Below are 13,355 nucleotides of genomic sequence, written 5' to 3'. Positions count from 1 at the left end.
ATATGAAAAGTGCCCTAAACTTTATTCTCAAACAGAAAGAAAAAGAGTACATAAAATGTAATCACTCTGAATATTATAAAATACAGCTAAAAAGTAAATTAATATGCACCAAAATAAAAAAATGGTATGTTGATTTGTCTCTGTGATTCATATTTGGGACTAAGAGTAAAGTATTCATTACAAACTAGGAAAAAAAAATCCTCTCTCAATTATTCTTAATGAAACAACTACTAAAATCACCCCAGTTATTTTCATTCTGGGTATTTTCATCTTTTGTTTTAAAAATAGATTACCAAACCATGCTTAGTGACACATGCCTATAACAGGAGATGGCTGTGAGTTCAAGGCCAGCTGGAGCTACACAATGAGCACCAGGCCAGCAAGGACTACATAGCAAGATCCTATCTCCAAATAAATAAAATGTAAATTACAATTAAAATAGAATATATGAAACTTAACTTGATCTGTGTATACCACAGAAGCGCCACAATTTTCTCACATCCCAACATCATGGACTGACGAACCTGAAAAAATTCCTAAAGGGTCATCAAGACTAACCCAAACATATGGTCTCAAATTTACAGTTTCAGATTTCTTCTAATCTTAGATGAAAATTGAACTATTTTTTTTTACATTGACACAAAGCACATTATAGTTGTTACCAAGTAAAGAAATATGACTGAGCTGAAAACTCCATTATTAGTGAAGTAAATGTAAAGTCCAAAAGGGGTCAGTCATTCATTTACAAATACCTAGGAATTCATTGCATCACCACTTCCCTCTGATTTGCTGAAGAACATGACTTTGAAAATCTCATCTTCTTAGTGACTTTGAGGCTTAGGAGAGCAGTTGCTTCAAAGTTGTGTAGGAGATTTGAAACAGAAGCATGACTGGTTCCTAGGTACTTCCTCATGCCAAGCTGTGCCCTGTTCATGTATTGACAACCTCCAACTTTTGGCTTCATCTGGCTTTGACAAGTCAGAATAGCCCTGCTGCTAATGGCCAGAACAAGGAGAAAAGCTTCACAGGGGGTTAAGTAGATTGATCACTCTGCTTTATGCAAAGACTTTTCATCCCCACCGTATCAGAGAAAACCCTTCCCCTTCATCTTGAAGAGGAAATATGGCTGAGGGATTATTAGCTCCATGTGCTCTCTGCCTCTCTGAGGACAATCACCGCACTCCCACAGGATCAACTGCTGGAGCAGCATAAGAAGCAGCTTCAGGTCACAAGTTGAGACAATGTGGAGGTCATCATTTAATTAATCTCTGTAAATTCAGTTTGTTCTCATAAGGAAGAAACGTCTGTCCTGCCTCTCAGGATGCCTAGCATCCTTCTAATATCTAAAGAGAGACTTTGAAAGTTAGGATATTGCAGAAACTGATCCTGGAAGTCAGCATTTTTAGGGATCACTGACAGAGATGAAGCAAAACTAACACCACTTGTAAGCATCCTGTTTTAGGTACAGAAGCAAAGGCCCCTAGTAGGCATCATCTCCTTCATCTGCACCCTACAAAGCTGAAATACAAAGGTCACTATGCATTATCTATGTCTCTACTGCAAGTTATGCTAACAGGCCAAGGGAGGTAAAGCCAAACAAATTGAATTAGAATTATACTTCCACCCTCCAGTCCTCCAGTAAGTAACCCAGTTTCCATCAAAATACTTTATGGAGTTGCACATAATGAAAATAGCAATTAAATAAATAAATTATAAGCACAAGGAACATGATTACATCTCACAAACACAATGCTGAGCCCAAATAAGGAGACATCAAAAACTACATGTTCTATTATTGCTTATCTTAAAATTTAAAAATAGGTGAAACTAAGAAGTTATGCTTTGGTGATAAATATATAAAGGCATAATGAAAAAGAGTTATGCTATAGTGCACTCTTAGTAGTGTTGGGTTGCAGTGACAATAAAGAGGTGGATCATGAAGTGACTAAGTCTACTGCTTTTTTTTTTTAACATATACATCCCAGTTCCCTCTCCCTCCCCCTCATGCCCCACGACCACACACACACACACTCTCTCTCTCTCTCTCTCTCTCTTTCTCTCTCTCTCTCTTTCTCTCTCTCTCTCTTTCTCTCTCTACATGTAGATGTAGGGTGATGCCTTCCAGGAGGGGTCAACAAAATCTGTCAAGTCATTTGGAGTAAGGACTAGACCTTCTCTCCTGTCTCTAGGTTAAGGGAGTATCCCTCCATGGGGAACATGCTGCCAAAATCCTCTTGTGTTCCCACTGTCTGAGATCCCTTAGACTGCCCAGGCCTTCTTGCTGAGACCCATGTTCAGAGGGTCTGAGTAAGTCCAATGCTGGACTCCCAGCTATCAGTCTGGGGTCCCATTACCTCCTCCTTGTTCAGGTCAGCTGTCTCTATGTGTTTCTGCAGCCTGGTCTCCCTCTCTGCATCAGGATTCCAGTTCGGCTCAGTGTTTAGTTGTGAGTGTCCACTTCTGTTTCCATCAGCTAATAGATGAGGGCTTTATGATGGTGGATAAGTTAGTCGTCGTTCTCATTATCAGGGATGGACTTTTATGGTAGCCTTTCCAATGTTGCTCAAATTGTTAGTTGGGGTCAGTCTTGTAGGTCTCTGGACATTTCTATAGAGTCAGTTTTCTCTTTAAATCTATAATGATTCCCTCTTTTATGGTCTCTCTCTTTCCACTCTTCTATTCCTCCCCTCCTGGCTCAATCTTCCTAGTCCCATGTGGTTTCCTCTTCTCCCCTTCTCTTGCTCCTAGCCCCCTCTCCACTCACTGCCCCCCACTGCCAATATGCATAGGAGATCCTTTCCCCTACTGTGAGGGACTTTATATGAATCTCTTAGAATCCTCCTTGTATCCTAGTTTCTCTGACAGTGTGAATTATAGGTTGGTGATCCTTTGCTCTATGTCTAAAATCCATATATGAGTGAGTACATTCCATGTTCCTCTTTTTGTGACTGTGTTACATCATTCAGGATAGTTTCTTCAAGTTCCATCCATTTGCCTGAGAATTTCAAGATTCCCTTGTTTTTTTCCACAAAGTAGTATTTCATTGTGTAAATGTACCACATCTTCTTTATCCATTCTTCAGTTAAGGGGAATCTGGTTCTTGCTATTACAAATAATGTTACTATGAACATAGTTAGACATATGTCTTCATTGCATGGATGTGGATCATTTGGGTAATAGGCCTAACACAGGATTGCCAGATTCTGTGGTAGACTGATTCCCATTTTCCTGAGGAACTGCTATACTGATCTCCAAAATGGCTGTACAAGTTTACACTCCCACCAGCAGTGGAGGAGTGTTCCCCTTTATCCATATCCTCTCCAGCATAAGCTGACATTGATGTTTCTAATTTTAGCCATTCTGGCAGGAATAAGATGGTATCTCAGAGTTGTTTTGATTTGCATTTCCCTGATAGCTAAGGATGTTGAGCACTTTCATTTTTTTTTAATTTGTTTTTTTGTTTGTTTGTTTGTTTTTGGTTTTTTTGACTTTTTTATTTTTATTTTACATATTGATCCCAGTTCCCACTTCCTCCCTCCCTCCCTCTTTCCCTCTCTTCCCCCCCCCATGCACCCTGACCACCCTCCCCTCCCATTCCCCCCCACTCCACATATAGGGTTATGACATCAAGGAGAGGTCATCTAAATCTGTCAAGTCATTTGAAGTAGGGACTAGGACTCCTCCTGTCTATAGATTAAGGCAGTATACCTCCATGGGGGATGTGCCCCCAAGGTCCTTTTGTGCACCAGGAATACATCCTGGTTCCACTCTCTGAGGTCCTTTAGACTGCTCAGGCCTTCTAGCTGAGACCCATGTTCAGGGGGTCTGAATCAGTCCCATGCTGGATTTCCAGCTATCAGTCTGGGGGGGGGGGCGCATTAGCTCCTCCTTGTTCAGGTCTGCTGTCTCTATGTGTTTCTGCAGTGTGGTCTTGTCCTCCCTCTCTGCATCTGGATTCTAGTTTGCCACAGTGTTTAGTAGTGGTAGTGGGTGTTGGCTTCTGTTTCTAACAGGTACTAGATGAGGGCTCCGTGATGGTGGATAAGATGGTTGTTGATCTCATTATCAGGGAAGGACATTTAGTAGCCTTTCCACTGTTGCTCAAATTGTTAGTTGGAGTCAGTCTTGTAGGTCTATAGCCCTTTCATTAGGTTCAGTTTTCTCTTCAAACCTATACTGGCTCCCTCTTTTATATCCTCTCTCTCTCTCTCTCTCTCTCTCTCTCCATCTCTCTCTCTCCCTCTCTCTGTCCCTCTCTCTCTCTCTTCTGTCTTCTATTCCTCCAGTGACTCAATCTTCCTAGTCCCATGTGCTTTCCTCTCCTCGCCTTCTCTTTCTAGGGTTCCCTCTCCCCTCACTGTGCCCCCCCACTCCTCATGTTGCTGAGCACTTTCTTAAGTGTCTTTCAGCCTTACTACTTCTTAAACTCATTTATGAATATCGTGGCATTTCAACTTAATATTCAAACATTTTTGCTTTCTCTTAGATTTAATTGGTAAACAGGTGATCCTACATTCAAAACAGCTGGACAAAGCAGCATTACAGACTACAGCCAGGATTTCTGCATCTTCTTAGAATCCTCCATGACAGCACCCCTTACCATCAGGAAGTAGTTTAGAAAGAACAGCTCCCGGGGCAAGATCCTTGACCCCCAAATCCTGGCCTCTGCCAAAGAACGAGGTCTCAGCTGGAGAGCACCAGTTTCCAGTAAGATCCCACTACCCTGCAAAACCTTCTCAAGTTCCAGCTCAGCCCTCGTCCTCTTCTGCCTGCTATTGGCCAGAGGTGAGTCCAGGCCCAATCTGGGCTGCCTGTCCCCTACAACCTCTTTTCCCCCCTCCCCTGCCCGAACTCCCTGGGATGGCCCCTGCTCCTGCTGCTCCTTGTCTCCAGTCCCCATCGAGAGCACCCTTGGAACTCTGATACACCCCCCACCCATCCCCACCGCCAGCCTACCCCCCCTATCCTGTGCCCTACCCCACCCACGGTCCTGCCGCTCTGGTTGAGCACTGGGACAGAGGGTGGAACCAACAGTCCACCCTACTTTGGAGACTTCTCAGAGCAACTCTGAACAAAGGAGACCTGACTATCCAAGTGGGACCACCCATAATTTCCACCAGCTTGATCTCTGACCCAGCCTCCAGTCCTCTGCTGGAGTCCTGGGCCCCTCCCAGAGATCCGCCTATCTCTGCGGGTCCACTCAGAGTTCCTGCGGGCAAGATCCTTGACCCCCAAATCCTGGCCCCTGCCAAAGAATGAGGTCTCAGCTGGAGAGCACCAGTTTCCAGTGAGATCCCACTACCCTGCAAAACCTTCTCAAGTTCCAGCTCAGCCCTCGTCCTCTTCCACCAGCTATTGGTCAGAGCTATTGGCCAGAGCTATTGGCCAGAGGACCATTGTGAGTACCTGCTACCATCTTCTTCTGGATCCTCATCCTTGACCCCATCCCTGGATCCTTGTCTGCAGAGAAACCTCCTAGAGAGCTTGGACCACACAGAGCTACAGATATTGAATCTCAGACCCACATAAGCCCATCGGGGAAGTACCATAGAGAGAGGGGGGAGACACCACCAACACCTACTGGAAGAAGTTTTGGGAAGAAGGCAATACAAGAGAACACCTAACAACAGAAAGACAACCATGACACCACCAGAATCTAGGGAATCTACACCAACTAGAATGGAACACAGCAACAAAGCAGAGGAAGCAGAAGGGTACCACTTAAAAATTACCATCATAAAAATGATAGAGGCCCTCAAAGAAGATGTGAGAAAATCCCTTAAAGAAATGGAGGAAAAAACAAACAAAAAAGTGGAAGAAATGAACAAATTCCTTAAGGAAAGCACAGAAAGCCAAGAAAAAAACAGGTGAAGGAAATGGTTCAAGACTTGAAAACTGAAATTGAGAAAATAAAGGCAACACAAACAGAAGGAATGCTGGAAATAGAAAAACTGGGCAAAAAGTCGGGAACTACAGACGCAAGCATAACCAACAGAATTCAAGAGATGGAAGAGAGAATCTCAGGCGCAGAAGATAAACTAGAAGAAGTAGATTCATCGACAAAAGGAAATCATAAATCCAACAAATCCTTAACAAAAAACATCCAGGAAATGTGGGACACCATGAAAAGGCCAAACCTAAGAATAATAAGCATAGACGAAGGTGAGGAAGCCCAGCTCAAAGGTGCCGAAAACATATTCAACAAAATCATCGAGGAAAACTTTCCAAATCTGAAGGACATGCCCATGAAAGTACAAGAAGCATACCGAACCCCAAAGACCCCTCGACATATAATAATCAAAACACCTAGCATACAGAATAAAGAAAGAATATTAAGAGCAGTGAAGGAAAAAGGACAGGTAACATATAAAGGCAGACCTATCAAAATTACACCTGACTTCTCCATGGAAACCCTCAAGGCCAGAAGGTCCTGGATAGATGTTCTAAAAGTATTAAGAGAACACGGATGCCAGCCTAGGCTACTATATCCAGCAAAACTCTCAATCAATATAGATGGAGAGAACAAGATATTTAATGACAAAACCAGATTTTCCCAATATGTATCTACAAATCCAGCCCTACAGAAAGTATTGGAAGGAAAACCCCAACCCAAGGAAGGTAACTATGCCCAGAAAAATGTAGGCAACAGATAATCCAACTACACCAGAAAACAAGGGTGAAGCAGAACAAATATATTCACAATACCACTGCCAACAACAAACCTAAATCAAACAAGCATCAACAATCAATGGTCCTTACTCACCCTCAACATTAATGGTCTTAACTCACCTATAAAAAGACACAGGCTAACAGAATGGATACAAAGACAGAATTCATCCTTCTGCTGCATACAAGAAACACATCTTAGCTTCAAAGATAGACATTACCTCAGGGTAAAGGGTTGGGAAAAGATTTTCCAATCAAATGGAAATAAGAAACAAGCAGGCATAGCTATCCTAATATCTAACAAGTTAGACTTCAAACCAAAATTAGTCAAAAGAGATGAAGATGGTCATTTCTTATTCATCGCAGGAGAAATCCATCAACACAAAGTCTCAGTTCTGAACATCTATGCCCCTAATACAAAGTCACCCACATTCGTAAAAGAAACACTACTAAAACTCAAAGCTCATATAAAACCTCACACACTTATAGTGGGAGACTTCAATACACCACTCTCAACACTAGACAGGACCACAAATCAGAAACTCAGCAAAGAAACAAAAGAATTAACAGAAGTTATGTCTCAACTGGGGTTAACAGACATCTATAGAACATTCCATCCAAAGACAAAAGAATATACCTTCTTCTCTGCTCCCCATGGAACCTTCTCTAAAATCGACCACATACTAGGTGACATAACAAACCTCAACAGATACAAGAGAATAGGAATAGTCCCCTGTATCTTATCGGACCACCATGCTTTAAAATTGGAATTCAACAACAACACAAATAGCAGAAAACCTGCAAACTCATGGAAACTGAACAATGTGCAATTGCACCACTCCTGGGTCAAAGAAGAAATAAAGAAAGAAATTAAAGACTTTCTAATATTCAATGAGAATGAGGATACAACATACCCGAACTTATGGGACACCTTGAAAGCAGTGCTAAGAGGAAAGTTCACTGCACTAAGTGCCCATATGAAGAAAACAGAGGATAGTCACATAAGAGAATTAACAGCCCAACTGAAAACCTTAGAACAGAGAGAAGCAAATTCACCCCGTAGGAGTAGAAGCCAGGCAATAATCAACTTGAGGGCTGAAATCAACAAAATAGAAACCAGGAAAACAATACAAAAAATCAATGCAACAGAGTTGGTTTTTTGAGAAAATCAACAAGATAGACAAACCTTTATCCAAATTAACGAAAAAGCAGAGAGAGAACATGCAAATTAACAAAATCAGAAACGAAATGGGAACATAACAACAGACACAGAGGAAATCCAGACAATTTCCAGGTCATACTTTGAAAATCTGTATTCCACAAAAATTGAAAATTCAAAGGAAATGGACAAGTTTCTGGATAACTATCACTTACCAAAATTAAATAAAGAACAGACAAACAACTTGAATAGACCTATAACCCGCAATGAAATAGAAGCAGTCATCGAAAGCCTTCCAACCAAAAAAAGTCCAGGGCCAGATGGATTCAGCGCAGAATTCTACCAGACATTCAAGGAAGAACTAATACCACTACTCCTCAAACTGTTCCACAAGATAGAAACAGAAGGTTCATTGCCAAACTCTTTTTATGAGGCCACAATAACTTTGGTACCCAAACCTCACAAAGACACAACTAAGAAAGAAAACTACAGACCAATATCCCTGATGAACATCGATGCAAAAATACTCAATAAAATACTGGCAAACCGAATTCAAGAATACATCAGAGTAATCATCCACCATGTCCAAGTAGGCTTCATACCTGGAATGCAGGGATGGTTTAACATATGAATATCTATCAACGTGATCCACCATATAAACAAACGGAAAAAGAAAAACCATATGATCATCTCCCTAGATGCGGAAAAAGCCTTCGAAAAAATTCAACACCCTTTCATGATAAAAGTATTGGAGAGGTCAGGGATAACAGGAACATACCTAAACATAATAAGAGCAATATACTGCAAACCAACTGCCAACATCAAACTGACTGGAGAGAAACTTAAGCCAATTCCTCTAAAATCAGGAACAAGACAAGGCTGCCCTCTCTCTCCATATCTCTTCAATATCATACTAGAAGTTCTAGCTATTGCTATGAGACAACAAAAGGAGATCAAGGGGATCCAAATTGGAAAGGAAGAAGTCAAACTGTCTCTATTTGCACATGATATGATAGTTTACATAAGCGACCCAATAAACTCTACCAGGGAACTCCTACAGCTGATAAACACCTTCAGCAAACTAGCAGGATACAAGATAAACTCAAAAAGAATCTGTAGCCCTACTTTTTTCAGACGACAAAGAGGCAGAGAAAGAAATCAGAGAAACATCACCCTTTACAATAGCCACAAGCAACATAAAGTATCTTGGTGTAACGCTTACCAGACAAGTAAAAGACCTATATAATAAGAACTTTGTGACTCTAAAGAAAGAAATTAAAGAAGATACCAGAAAATGGAAAGATCTTTCATGCTTTTGGTTAGGTAGGATTAACATAGTAAAAATGGCAATCTTACCAAAAGCAATCTACAGATTCAATGCAATCCCCATTAAAATCCCACCACAATTCTTCACCGACCTTGAAAGGATAATAATCAACTTTATATGGAAAAACAAAAGACCCAGGATAGCCAAAACAACCCTATACAATAAAAGAACTTCAGGAGGCATCACCATTCCTGACTTTAAGCTCTACTACAGAGCTATAGTTCTGAAAACAGCCTGGTATTGGCATAAAAATAGACAGGTAGACCAATGGAATCGAATTGAAAATCCTGATATTAATCCACGCACCTATGAACACCTGATTTTCGACAAAACAGCTAAAATTATACAATGGGGCGAGGACAGCATCTTCAACAAATGGTGCTGGCACAATTGGATGAGGGTGTGTAGAAGACTGCAGATAGACCCATGTCTGTCGCCATGCACAAAACTCAACTCCAAGTGGATCAAAGACCTCAACATCAATCCAGCCACATTGAACCTCTTAGAAGAGAAAGTAGGAGGTACCCTTGAACAAATTGGTATAGGAGACTGCTTCTTGAACATAACTCCAGGGGCACAGACACTGAAAGAAACAATTAATAAATGGGACCTCTTCAAACTTAGAAGCTTCTGTAAGGCAAAGGACACAGTCGATAAGACCAAACGGCAGCCCACAGACTGGGAAAAGATTTTCACCAATCCTATATCCGACAAAGGGCTGATCTCAAAAATACACAAATAACTCGGGAAACTAGTCAAAACACCAAATAACCCTATTAAAAAATTAAAAAATGAAGAAAGAATTCTCAATGGAGGAAATCAAAAAGGCTGAAAGACACTTAAGAAAATGCTCCTCATCCTTAGCTATCAGGGAAATGCAAATCAAAACAACTTTGAGATACCATCTTAACCCTGCCAGAATGGCTAAAATTAGAAACACCAGTGATGACTTATGTTGGAGAGGATGTGGAGAAAGTGGAACACTCCTCCACTGCTGGTGGGAGTGCAAACTCATACAGCCATTTAGGAGATCAGTATGGCGGTTCCTCAGGAAAATGGGAATTAGTTTACCACAGGACCCAGCAATCCCCCTCTTAGGCATATACCCAAAGGATTCACATCCATGCAACAAAGACATCTGTTCAACTATGTTCATAGCAGCACTATTTGTAATAGCAAGAACCTGGAAGAAACCTAGATGCCCCTCAATTGAAGAATGGTTAATGAATATGTGGCACATCTACACAATGGAATACTACTCTGCAGAAAAAAATAATGATATCTTGAAATCCGCAGGCAAGTGGATGGCACTGAAGAAATCATCCTGAATGAGGTAACCCAGTCACAAAAAAAAAGGAACACAGTATGTACTCACTCATATATGGATTTTAGACCTAGATCAACTGATCACCAGCCTATAATTCACATCACCAGACGAACTAGGATACAAGGAATCCACATCTTTTCATTTTCTGTGGAAACAAAAATAGAAATACTTTTCCCCAGTAACTTGTTCTTCAACTTAAATTTTGGAGTCAAAGCATTTTTTAAAAAAAATTTAATTTATTATTTTACACATCCCCCGTGGAGGAATAACTGCCTTAATCTAGAGGCAGGAGAGAAGCCCTAGTCCCTACTTCACAGGACCTGTAACATCTACATGACCCCAACTGGATGGCATTCCTCTACATATGGAATTGGGGTGGGGGGGGAAGGGAGGGGAGGGTGTTTAGAGTGCATGTGAGAGGGCAGAGAGGGTAAAAGTGAGGGAAGGAGGGAGGCAGGGATGGGGGGAAGGAGAGAGGGAGGGAGGGAAAGGGAACTGGGATCGACATGTAAAATAATAAATAAAATTTTAAAAAAAGCTTTGACTCCAAAAATTAAGTTGAAGGACAAGTTACTGGGGAAAAGGATTTCTATTTTTGTTTCCACAGAAAATGAAAAGATGTGGATTCCTTCCAAACTAATGTGATTTGATCACGCCAGACCGCCTGAAACAGAGTACAAGCTGATCCTACATTCAAAACAGCTGGACAAAACAGCCCTAAAGACTACAGCCAGGATATCTGAATCTTCTTCGAATCCCCCAAGACAGTGCCCCTTACCAGCAGGAAGTAGTTTGGATAGAACGACGCCCAAATTCCCAAATATTGTGTATAAATGTTTGTTTTCATTTAATTGGACTTTGTTATATAAAATTAAATAAAATAAAATAAAAAAGAACGACTCCCAAATTCCCAAATATTGTCTATAAATGTTTGTTTTTATTTAAATGGACTTGGTTATATAAAATAAATATATATAAAAAATACAGGCTACTTTGGAGGGAGGGTAGGAAGGGTGTAACATATTACAATATCAAAAATAAAGAGAATGTTTAAAATCAAAAAAAAGATTTAATTGGTAAATAACAATTATATGTGTTTATGGGATACAATGTGGTATTGGGGTATGCATATACAGATGCTTTATCAATTATTGTTGGATCATATCCCAAAAAATTATAAATATGAAGAACCATATCAAAATGTCCTTAACATGCTTAAACTACTAAACACCATAACTTAGCCTAGCATACCTCATATACTCTCAGAACATTTATATCATCTCATAGTTGGGCAAATTTTCTACCAAGAACACTATTTTATAAACAGATAAAAACATTACATAAACAAATAAGAATTTTGTAGAGATAATAGAATGTGAAAGAAAACATAATCTCCAGATACATTGGACAGGACTGTAGAACACTGGTTGCTTACCCTCATACATTTACATTCACCAGGGATATCAGTCTGTAGTTGTTGTTGTTGTTGTTGATGATGATGATGATGATGATGATGCTGTTGTTGTTATGTCTTACATGGTTTGGGGATTAGAGTAATACTGGAATGAGTACAGCAGTGAACCTTCTCTTTCTGTCTTTCTTTGTTTCTTCATCTTTCTTCCGTTCTTGTTTTCTTTCGAGTTTACAAAGATTTTTGTACTTCTTTGAAAGCCTTATGGAATTCTGCTGTAAACCCATCTGTGTCTAGATTTTTTTGTCAGAAGGCTTTGTATTACCCAGACTTTACTGGACCAACATAATTCCTTACTACATTCTAAAGCTTTTTTAAGCCCATAGATAAATGTAGCTACATCCCCTCATCAAAGAAGCCTCTTCTCACAGTAAATGGAGACCACTGAAGAATACTGGACATGATACAGATATCAACAGACTGTGTGGACCCTAGCATCAATAGATGCATGTACATCACAGGGCCTGAATTTATGAGTAGGAAGCACTGAACAAGAAGGGAGTGGAAAGGTTTTAAGAACCAGAATACCAGGAAACTGTGAAACAGTCTCTCCTAGAAATGGTTCCATAAATAAGACCAGAACAATGGCAATATTAGTGGATATGTGGAAGAAGGAAACTTTCTTGGGGTCCTACCCCTAGACAAAGAACTACAGGAAACTAATGACTATGGGGAGAAGGAGAGTTAGTGTCTCCAAGGCATGATCTTCCTTATTGTTGTTCAGTGCAGAGTGGTCAGCCCCAAAGTCATATATACACAAACTGTTAAAATGGACTCAGCAGGTTGTATATATTTATATTTATGCTTATTTGTACATATATATACACATATGCCCATATGTATGTAACAATAATAGGCTGTCAACTTTATAGTGGAAGAACCCATTGGTTAGTATGTGACTTAGTCTACAGCTAGAGGTAGTTTCTAGTGGTGTTTTTTTCCGAAGGTAGTCAAAGACCATTCCTGGGTTTAGGACTACTTTTGAATTCAGGTCAAGTGATACCAGAAGAGAAAATATTAGCAATTTCCAATTATGATATATTTCTCCAGTCTTCCCACTATCATTTACTTTTCAGAATCTCCAAATAACTTATTGATGCATCTTCCAAAGAGGGCATGGATTGTGCTTATTCAAATTTGTTTGGGACTGTAACTCTTTGGGACTGGAACTTGTTGACCTAACAGAATTTGACAACAGACTGGTTATTAGAAGCAAAAGACAGAAAAGTCATGGGTGACTCCAAAAATTTAAAACCAGAAAAAATGAAAGTGAATAAAAGACTAATGTGGTAAATCCCTACTGGAAAAGGGACATGGAATGTAGTCGTATCCCCATAAAAAACATATGGCCTGGGTTGGCACCTACTGTATCTCATTCATACTTCTACAGCAGAAAACATTATCT

The sequence above is a fragment of the Phodopus roborovskii genome, unplaced genomic scaffold (genome assembly GCF_943737965.1).
Source record: "Phodopus roborovskii unplaced genomic scaffold, PHOROB, whole genome shotgun sequence".
Classification (NCBI taxonomy): domain Eukaryota; kingdom Metazoa; phylum Chordata; class Mammalia; order Rodentia; family Cricetidae; genus Phodopus; species Phodopus roborovskii.
This window is presented reverse-complemented; position numbering follows the sequence as displayed.